The following is a 10,717-nucleotide window of genomic DNA, read 5'->3' on the forward strand; positions in this document are numbered from 1 at the left end:
ATATAAATATCAGTGAAGTGTAATTGCTTGTTTTGTATGCCGTCTTACGACCAAAGTAAGGTAAAATATTTTACTACTGTTAATATTATTAACAGTTATCCTAAATGGGTCTTCCAACGATTTAATAATCAGCAGCTACAATTTTTAATAGATGTATTGAATGAAAGTTCAACAGACAGGGTGGCGAACTTTGGAGAGCTGTGAAAATCGCCACTTTTTCGGCCGAAAGCACGGAATACGTCTGGAACTTAAGACGTGTTTTATTGAGGTAAAAGGTGTTTGAATTTACTAAACGAAATTGATGAATCTTGCATGAAAAAACGTGATACCAACGTCCTGAGTAGCGTGTGTCTATCTCACATGTATGTCGGAAGCTTACACATATTAGAAGAAACGAATGTGGAGGAAATGGTTAAAATGGCTGTCACACATTGAGGGGGAAACCTATAAAAAGACACTCATTCACTCACTCCTGCCTCACTGTGTGGAATGAATGAAACTTGGAAGGTAACTTGAGATAGTCCTGCGTAATGGGTATCGATCTCAAAGTTATTGGAATGCAACATCATTGAAATATTGAAATTTTCAGAACAGTTAGTATAGGCCCTTTTTCAAGTAAAAGTTGTGTTTTCTTAACATGTCAAATAAAGAAAATATATTTTTAATTAATAGCTTCCAATACACTGAACCACATAAATGAATGTTTCCTCTACCTAAAATTATCTACGACAAGCTATAACATGCACTACGTGGTACGTCTGGGCTCACTTCGATAACAAATATAAGGGAAATAGGATAATCACAGTTCTAAAGGCTCCACCGAATTCTTTTGTGAAGTCGCAAGAGAAAGGCAAACAGTATCTATGTTGTTGAATGCAGGTAGTCACTATTAACAACTGTGAGAGACGACGAAGATAGAAGTTGCGTAATATCCAAGAGAGGTAGTAAAGTAAACAACTGCTGATGGTGTACCGTGTTTATGAGAGAGGTCAAGGGAGCCCGAGTCATCCACTGGTTTCTTTCAACTGTTTAGACTGTCAGGTCATGTGCATGTAATGGTCTGCAATGTACACTAGTAATGATAAAAGTCCAGAGGTGATATTCATGTCAGTTTTGTTGACGTAGGCTCAAGAGGTGGGTTGTAGAGTTTATTGTCCTGCGAAGCAACATGGGAATGGTAGAACAGGATTTATTACGTGCGCATTGTTCAGGATATTTATTAGACACAATATTGTTAAACACACAACAAACATCGCTTTCCAGAGACCAAACATTTATAGAAATTACAATATATCAACATACACAATGTATTCAAATGTAGGTGTGTAAATGTGTGCTTAGGTATATGAATGCCTGCGGCGGAACGGCGTCCTATTCCTCTAGAAGTGCCAAAAACAGAGAAGGCAGTGGCGTTGAGCATTAGGATCTGGAGCAAAGTCGACGGTTTAAGGCGTTCCAGCGGGATCACGCAGGGATCTAGCAGGCCAATCCATTTCAGTAACTCTTTTATCCAAAAACCATTGCTTTAACAGATGCTGCCTTGTGAGAGGATGCATTGTCATGCTCATAGAAACAGTCATAATTTCGGGACTGTATCTCTAGTGTAAGCGGTACACAAGCATACAATATATGTTCATATCCTTCTACGTATAGCGTTTCCTTAAGCTCAATAAGCGGATTACACAAGAACCACGAAAAGCACCCTCATACCTCAACACCACCTTCTTCGTACTTCAAAGGAAATACAAGAATTTCTCTATATATAAATTCAAATCGCCTCCTTGCGTCTTACTGTATAAACAAGTCAGTCTCAAGAAATCCTGCTGGGATTTTGATCCGGTTTCCACTGATAAACACGCTGATTTGCGAGGAAGGTTTTTTGTATATCTGATTAATATTGAGTACAACTTGTCTCAATTATGATTTTAGTTGTGCAAACCATACGACTGCCATGTTGCGAACGGCAGAGACAACTCGACCGAAGAGCAATGCCCCAAGGCAACAAAAAGCATGACCAAATTCGTCTCCGGTGTAATGTTCTTGTTGTAGAAGTTTGACTAGAGGCCGGAAGGTTGTAGGATTGTAAGCCGGTTGGGTCGCTTTTTTCCGCTCTGCTTTTTAACCTAGCGTTGACCTCTCAATGATATGAAGAATCGCCAGAAACGAAACGTGGCTCGGATTCCACGATACACAGTATTTCACCTTTCCCCGGTTGGATAACTGATTAGGATTATGCAAGTCGCCTAAGTGAAACCCAACCGATGGCAGTCGTTTCAGAACAATTGCATAGTGAAAACAACACGAAGGATAAAACCCGTGGTTTCCTATTATTTGTGCTTAGAGTAAAACGCAGCATGGGATGCATCTTTTCTCCGTTTGTATAAAGAAAATTTTAAGGAGCTCGGATGATGACTCAACTTCCAGCTTTCTGCTTTCTTTGGGCCAAATATAATTCTCTGCATGGTGAGGAGAAAGATATTTGTTTCGACACTTCCGAATTATAAAGTAGACTAGTAAAAGCATAATGACGAGAAAGAGATTTGGTCGTTTTAAAGATCATAATGGTATAGGCACGATCTTTTTGAATGGGTTTCACAAATTTCTTGCAGATGAGTACAGAAGATTTCAAAATACTTCTACAAATGGTTGAAGGACGTATTTCGAAATATGACGACAATTAAAGACAGCCAATTTCTGCTTACCTGAGATTACAAGTTGAAATTTGCACTCTTAATTCACTGCAAATTCTTCGAACAGTTACTCAGCTTGCGAGTTAGTAAATTCAAAGTATCATAATAATCATGACTAATAAATGGAAGATAACCACCTCATCGCCAGGCAGTGATCTGAGATTTACAATTTGAAATAATCAATTAATTTTAACCAATAGTTTCCGTGCAATCATTTGAAAATAACTGAATGGCAAAAAACAACATATGAATCCAAAGTACCCGTGTTTTTATGCTTCATATAATATGTTTTCAGAAAAAGTACTTCTGCAACAAGGCCGGCCGCTGGTGGCTGAGCGGTTCTAGGCGCTTCAGTCTGGAATTTGCGACCGCTACGGTCGCAGGTTCGAATCCTGCCTCGGGCATGGATGTGTGTGATGTCTTTAGGTTAGTTAGGTTCAAGTAGTTCTAAGTTCCAGGGGACTGATGACCTGAGATGTTAAGTCCCATAGTGCTCAGAGCCATTTGAACCATTTTTCTGCAACAAGGTTTTGTTTACAAACAGTACGTTCTTTCAGCAGCGCAGCAAATGACTCAGCTTTCAGCTTTTGGATTCCTAGGACCAAACATCTAGATGTGGACGCGATCCTAGGAGTCGGACGGCGAAAAATTCTGTCATAAATAGTCCACGACAGTGAACTGCGACGACCAACAAAGCATCACAGTGCGTACTAAGCTTCACAAGCGATATTTCATGTGAAGTCGACCAAAATAGTTCCTGTTGACCACTTACAACTTTCTCCTCGATGGCAAATGGTACTGCGGAGGTGCCTCTTGCAACTCAAGGTCATTGTCAGACAGAAAGACGTCGTGTATTGCAGAAGTCTCATATTTCTACTAATTATCATATAACACTGTTAAATACAATAAAGACGCCCTGAGACGTTAATTTATCATGAATGAATTTTTGTTAAGGTTTAATGTAGGCTGTGCATTGTGTATGACCATTAGCAGATAACGATATATACATACATATTATCTTGTTCAATAATATCATAATTTACACAGACTGCTCTTACATACAAACAGTCCTGCAGACACGAAAAGAGGAAGGGTTGCCTTAAAGAGAAACGGTTTAATACTTATCGAGTGTTCTCCCGGTTCACGTCATAAGTTGATATTTCATTAAACTTGTTCTTTGTCATTTTCGGTTTGTCCCTTATAAATGCTGCTTTACTCGGATTGTCAACGCTTTTAGGATCTATTTCAGGAATTGAGAAAAGGATGTTTCCTTACACTTGAAGACGATGGCACGAGGAGCTGAGAAACATAAAGGAGGATAGGATAGATAATGTTATGGCCGAGTGCCAATGCTATATATTCCTGGTGAAGCAGTTTTGCTAGCGCAGGAAGAGCGACAGAATGGCGTGGGTACAGTCCAGTACGTTTACACTAATTTAGGTGTTCTCACAACAAGCTTTAGAGACCAACAACCGTTGCGAACAGTGGTTCTCTACACAAGGTACGTTGAATTGTTCGTGTGGATGGAAATAACACACATTGCACTTCAGCTTTTTTTATCCTTTGTTAGTCGATGCCCTATTCGTACTTGACTTTCACGGTGTAGCTCATCAGTGACTTAGTTTATTCTAAAAATTAAAAGAAATAAAAATTAAACAGTTTTGTTGCTGTTGTACGTGCGATTCTATGTCATTTACTTCGTAAGGCGGACATGAACAAAAAGTCGAATCAGTCACTCAAAACATTGTTGCTTAGAAAATAAAATATGTAGTTGGACAGAATGGTCAACTGATCTGCCTATCTTGTTTACAACTAAGACGTGCCCGATAAATGTAAGACATAACAGAAATTTTACGCAAATAATGGGTTTGAAAGACAAAAATAAATCACGAATAAAGAAAAGTTGAAAAATAGAATTAATCTCTCACACGCACACATTATCAAGAAGTAACTAAATTTGAGAATCGTATTAAAATAGATATACTCTTTGTTGTTTACTGCGAGCGTGAATTCGAAAGGTAGTCCGAAAACTTTATTTATGACAACGAAATATTAAACCTATGTTGGTTATAATTGTTTGTTTGAACTACGTACTGAATGGTAGTGCCTCGGAATTTTTATGTGAAAACTCATAAAGGTTTTCAAATGAAACAAACTTTATCAACATTGTACAAAGAAACTCCTCATACGTGTCTGTAAGTTTTGGAAATAGACAAAAATCGGATGGGGCTAAGTCGGTTGATGATGACGAATCCAATGCGTCGGATTGTTCAAAAAATGGTTGAAATGGCTCTGAGCACTATGGGACTTAACAGCTGAGGTCATCAGTCCCCTAGAACTTAGAACTACTTAAACCTAACTAACCTAAGGACATCACACACATCCATGCCCGAGGCAGGATTCGAAGCTGCGACCCTAGCGGTCGCGCAGTTCCAGACTGTAGCGACTAGAACCGCTCGGCCACGGCGGCCGGCGTCGGATTGTTGCAACTGTCGCAGCGCTCGTGTGTGATCCGGCAATGTTATGTTGAAAGAGAGGGTGCTCCATTTTTGGATGAACTCTTCGAAGTTACGCTTTAAATTTTCTGACGGGTCGCAGTATCTTACGGAGTTTAAGGCGGTGTCTTAAGGCTAATTCCAAATGCACCACACCATGGATATCCCACCCAGAACAATGTAAGCGTGATTTTGCCTGCTGATGGCATGGTACTCAAAATTTTTGCTGTCGATGGTACTTTGTGGCGGAACTCAATTTGTGCACTCTTGGTTTCTGGGTCAAAATGGTAAACTCAATTTTCCATCACCTTTCAGAAATTTTTTTAAGGAACCCACCACCCCCATTCACAAAACGCAAAGGAAATTTGTTAATAGGTGCCCATTTCTGTCTGTTTCACGTCAGGAGTGAGCATATGAGTCACCCACCGTGCACACAGTTTTCTGTAGTGGAGTTCTCCAATGATGGCCTGTACGCGTTCTCGTCATATGTCACATTTACCTGAGAGTTGTGTCTGTGTTACCCGATTTTTATGTCGTGATCTGATCAACGCAGTTAAAATGAGTCTCTTCGTTTGCCGCTCTGTCACACAAGCTGAGGTTAGTGGCATCATTTCCTTCATTACGAGCACGGACAATCCAACGTCGCACATGCTGAAGTCAATAAAATCATCACTGTACGCAGCTTTGAATCTTCTACGGATTCTATCTGGAGGTACAAACTCGATTACAGCACACTCTTTTTCACGCATTGGCTCATACTGTAGTTACGTTACACACTGCCATGTGACATGTCACAATTCGGAGCCCACTAAGGGCAGAAGGTTGCAGCTTCCGTCAGCGAAGCGGAGAAGCCGACCGATTAATATGCATGACATGTGATATCTTAACTGAGATTGAGGACACAAGAAAAAAAATCGTAGGCATCAATTTTCAGCACGCCCTCGCAAGTGCATGTCTACAGTCATGGAAACCGCTTAGTGTATCGTGGCAAGCCGGTAGTGGCACCAAAACTACATGGCGAAGGCAGTTGGTAAAGTGAAGTGTCCTGTACTAACAATCATTTCTCCGTGGCAGCTGTTACACGCCTGTGGAGATGGATAAAGATTTCGTCCGACTTGGCATGAAGTGCTGCAAGATTTCCATTGCTGCCGAATTCGAATTACCGCACGATACGCGACTTAGCTCCGCCGTTTTGTTTCGATTCCTCTAGGGACTTTCTGCGGTACTGCGGCGTGGTGATACCCATTTGCATCATGACTGTAGGCATGTCCCTACGAATGAACAAACTGACTAAGAAACCTTATTTGTACTAGGCGATAATTACAACTTTCTACTCGTCGTATTCCGGGAGTGACTCGTAACCCATTGCCGATTTCTTAAATACTCAGTTATACTGTTTGACAGAAATTTACGAGGTTCGTACTCTATAAAAAAGTTATAACTGATGTTTTCGGTATCACCGATCACACCAGAGTCTTATCAGTCCTTGTCGCCAGATACAGGTCGTAAAAATAATACTTATACAACATTTCAGTGTGTTTCACTATTTTTTAAAGTGACAACAAGGTGCACCGATTCCGGTTAGAGGCCGGCCGGGATGGTCGAGCGGTTCTAGGCGCTACAGTCTAGAGCCGCGCGACCGCTACGATCGCAGGTTCGAATCCTGCCTCGGGCATGGATGTGTGTTATGCCCTTAGGTTAGGTTTAAGCAGTTCTAAGTTCTATGGGACTGATGACCTCAGCAGTTAAGTCCCATAGTGCTCAGAGCCATTTGAACCATTTTTATTCCGGTTAGAGGCCGTGATGGTTTTGATGGTAGTGGAGTTCAGGGACGGCGCTAAGACAGCCATTTTCTGACTATTGTTTTAGAGATGTTGCTGAAAATGTCGTCCGTTCACATGAATGCATGAATAACGTATGTAGCTACAGTTTTCCTCGAGTGTCTGTCGGTGTCTCGTACGTCAAACGCCGGCTGTGATAACATAAACGGACGACGTTTTCAGCAACATCTCTAGAACAATATTCAAAGCCCCATCGGAATGGAACGTTGCACCTGTGTCATTTCAGTCTCATAAAAATGTGTTCCCTTTTGTCGCCTCTAAAGAGAATAAAATTTTGTATACGTTGTTTTTTCGCACCCTCTGTATTTAAAAGTGGCAAAGCAAACTTTGACGAGAAGCTCTCGGCTTTTGAGTCAGGTGGCAGCATAACGCGACATTTCGATGAGTGCCATGCTAGTGATTTCTAGGGAAAAAGTTATTGCGAATTTGTGAATTTATGGACTACGGCGGGCTACCCCTCCATTTTCCTATGGGTGCGTAACACATTGACGTCAACGCCCATCCAGAGAGAGCGGCCGCAGCTCTCGTAGGGACATTAACCATAATTCGTCACTTTTCCCGAAGATGTGTCGACGTTCTAGGATACGTTGCAGTATCTAAATACTGCCACACAACTAGAAACCTGGGAGACATCCATCAATAGTAAAAGCTAGGAAGATTTACATTCACATAAAATTATGCATATATGTAAAAGTTACTACAATACCTATATTCGTAAGTCATTAATAGATTTCCACTGCGACATTTACTGCGAACCTTATGGTACTTAGCACTTCAGGGCCATTTCAAACAATACTTGTTATTTCGCAGCTTGTGACTCCAGGCTTGGGGATCAGTCTTTTAACATTTCTTCCATGTGAAGCTCGTCTCTCATCCAAAGCTAGAGTGTGAATGACGTTTCTGGATGTGTTTCATTACGGAAAGACAGCAGACGTAAACAAGCTTCACTCCAGCAAACAAAGCTTTATTCGGGTCATATTTACAATACATTAATCTGATTGATGAGTAGTTATCACGAATTCTCTTTACCACAAAATGTCTTCATTATAAACAGTTTGCATAGCATTCCCACAGAACTGTACTGTCATAAGCAGTCGCCGGCCGAAGTGGCCGTACGGTTAAAAGCGCTGTAGTCTGGAACCGTAAGACCGCTACGGTCGCAGGTTCGAATCCTGCCTCGGGCATGGATATTTGTGATGTCCTTAGGTTAGTTAGGTTTAACTAGTTCTAAGTTCTAGGGGACTAATGACCTCAGCAGTTGTGTCCCATAGTGCTCAGAGCCATTTGAACCATTTTTTCATAAGCAGTCATCACACATGCAGTTATTTATTGATAATAAATAATTACACCTTCAAAATACGAGTGGTGTTCAGTAAAGAAAGCAAGCCGGCCGGGATGGCCGAGCGGTTCTAGGCGCTACAGTCAGGAACCGCGAGACGGCTACGGTTGCAGGTTCGAATCCTGTCTCGGCCGTGGGTGTGTGTGATGTCCTTAGGTTAGTTAGGTTTAAGTAGTTCTAAGTTCTAGGGAATTGATGACCTCAGAAGTTAAGTCCCATAGTGCTCAGAGCCATTTTTTGAAAGAAAGCAACATATTTTTTTCTGAAACAAAGTTGGATTTATTCACGATCCAGTACTCAGTATTGTTCCCCACTCTTCCGGCTACAAAACTCTATTTTTCAACATTCCTCCGTTCAAAGCGACCACCTTACTCTGAGGGCCTGTACGTCAGCATGGTCGGAGCGTTCGCCTTGTTGCACCAGTAACCTTTCCATCGTGTACAAAAATTGTCACTGTCAGCCCCATAAGACGCAAGCTATTCCGCACGCATGATTCTACCTTCCTCTTGCCGCGCGGGATTAGCCGAGCGGTCTTAGGCGCTGCAGTCATGGACTATGCGGCTGGTCCCGGCGGAGGTTCGAGTCCTCCCTTGGGCATGGGTGTGTGTGTTTGTCCTTAGGATACTTTAGGTTAAGTAGTGTGTAAGCTTAGGGACTGATGAACTTAGCAGTTAAGTCCCGTAAGATTTCACACACATTTGATTTTTTCTTCCTTCCTCTTTACGGTCTTCTGTTAGGCTGTTAGAAACTCTGCGGACACACGCTACCGTGTACCCCAACTGGTGGACAAGTGTGTTAGCGCTGCCAACAGAGACATTCAGTAGTGCAACGAGATGTTTGTGATACGTCGATCGCCGGCCGAAGTGGCCAAGCGGTTCTAGGCGCTGCAGTCTGGAACCGTGCTACCGCTACGATCGCAGGTTCGGATCCTGCCTCGGGCATGGATGTGTGTGATGTCCTTAGGTTAGTTAGGTTTGGAGGTACCTCCACTCTGTGCGGCTGGCCCGCACGCTGCTGATTGAACAGATTTGCGGTGGGGACAGATTCCTCGCATAACGACTCACTCTGCTGATGTTCGCAGAGAGGTCACCGTGGGCATTACGCAAGTGCCTATGAATATTTGCGATGCTCTGGTTTATTCCAGCAAAAGAAACTCAATGTCAACTCTCTGCTTGGAACGCACTTCCATTACAGACGTCATTTTGAAGGGTACGTAGGGCGCCGCTTCAGCTCCGGATCTTCATGAAACTATAGGAGCTGAAGCGGGAATATTAGACGATGTCCCACGACAAATTTCGCGTTTTTTTTTTTTTTCAACCGAACATAATCCTGTATAAAAATACATATTGAACGCCCTTTTATATTGCGTGAATACGCATATTTATGTCGATTATTCCTTGTTGGCTCAGGCTGCTGAGAGCACCCTTGGCTTAGCATATGTCATTTTAGAAGACTTACATTTTACAGACTGTAAATGACGGAAACAGTTTTAGTGCTAGCTGTGTGACAAGTATTCACCCATCCCCCGCCTCCAATCCAAGTTCCATCCGCAATTAATTAAACAATCAAACTCCTATCTATACTTATTACTTACTAGTTAGTGCGCTGAATATTTGACGTTAAGTGAGTAAAACCTTTATGGTTGAAGACACGAAACCCTAATGGTTCCAGTTTTATCTTATTTTAGTTAATTTCTTTCTTTTTTTGTGCTCTCCGTCATCAGGCCACAAGTGGCCCATCGGGACCATCCGGTTGCCGTGTCATCCTCAGCTCAGGATGCGGATAGGAGGGGCGAGTGGTCAGCACACTGCTCTCCCGATCGTTACGATGGTTTTCTTTGACCGTAGCCGCTACTATTCGGACGACTAGCTCCTCAATTACCATCACGAGGCTGAGTGCACCCCGAAAAATGGCAACAGCGCATGGCGGCCCGGATGGTCACTCATCCAAGTGCCGGTCACGGCCGACATCGCTTAACTTCGGTGATCTGACGGGAACCGGTGTATCCACTGCGGCAAGGCCGTTGCCGTTAAGTTTTATTACTTTCGGGTTATTGATCAATACAATTATGAAAAAGTAAAAAGCAAAATTGATACACCCAAAAAGTGATAACCTCTTTATGTATTTCTACATGACAATTTTTGAAAATAAACAGCTCACCGTATATGATGTCGTATCTCATGGACTGGTTATTGTAAAATTATATAATTTTGCAGGTACAATCAGTTGTGTATGTGGACATTTCGTTTAGAACGTGATGCGAATTGCTGTAGTAGCTAAGAAGTAATAAATTAAAACCTCATGGCTGTAGTTTTACTTCCTGAATAGCGAAAAAGTATTAAACATAACAGT

The 10,717-nt window shown here is 42.0% G+C and overlaps 1 pseudogene; it reads right to left on the reverse strand.

Annotated features, from left to right (window-relative positions):
* Positions 1–10,275: 10,275 nt before the first annotated feature.
* Positions 10,276–10,393, reverse strand: LOC124796538 (annotated as a pseudogene).
* Positions 10,394–10,717: the final 324 nt, after the last annotated feature.

Source organism: Schistocerca piceifrons, chromosome 4 (assembly GCF_021461385.2).
Source record: "Schistocerca piceifrons isolate TAMUIC-IGC-003096 chromosome 4, iqSchPice1.1, whole genome shotgun sequence".
NCBI classification, from domain to species: domain Eukaryota; kingdom Metazoa; phylum Arthropoda; class Insecta; order Orthoptera; family Acrididae; genus Schistocerca; species Schistocerca piceifrons.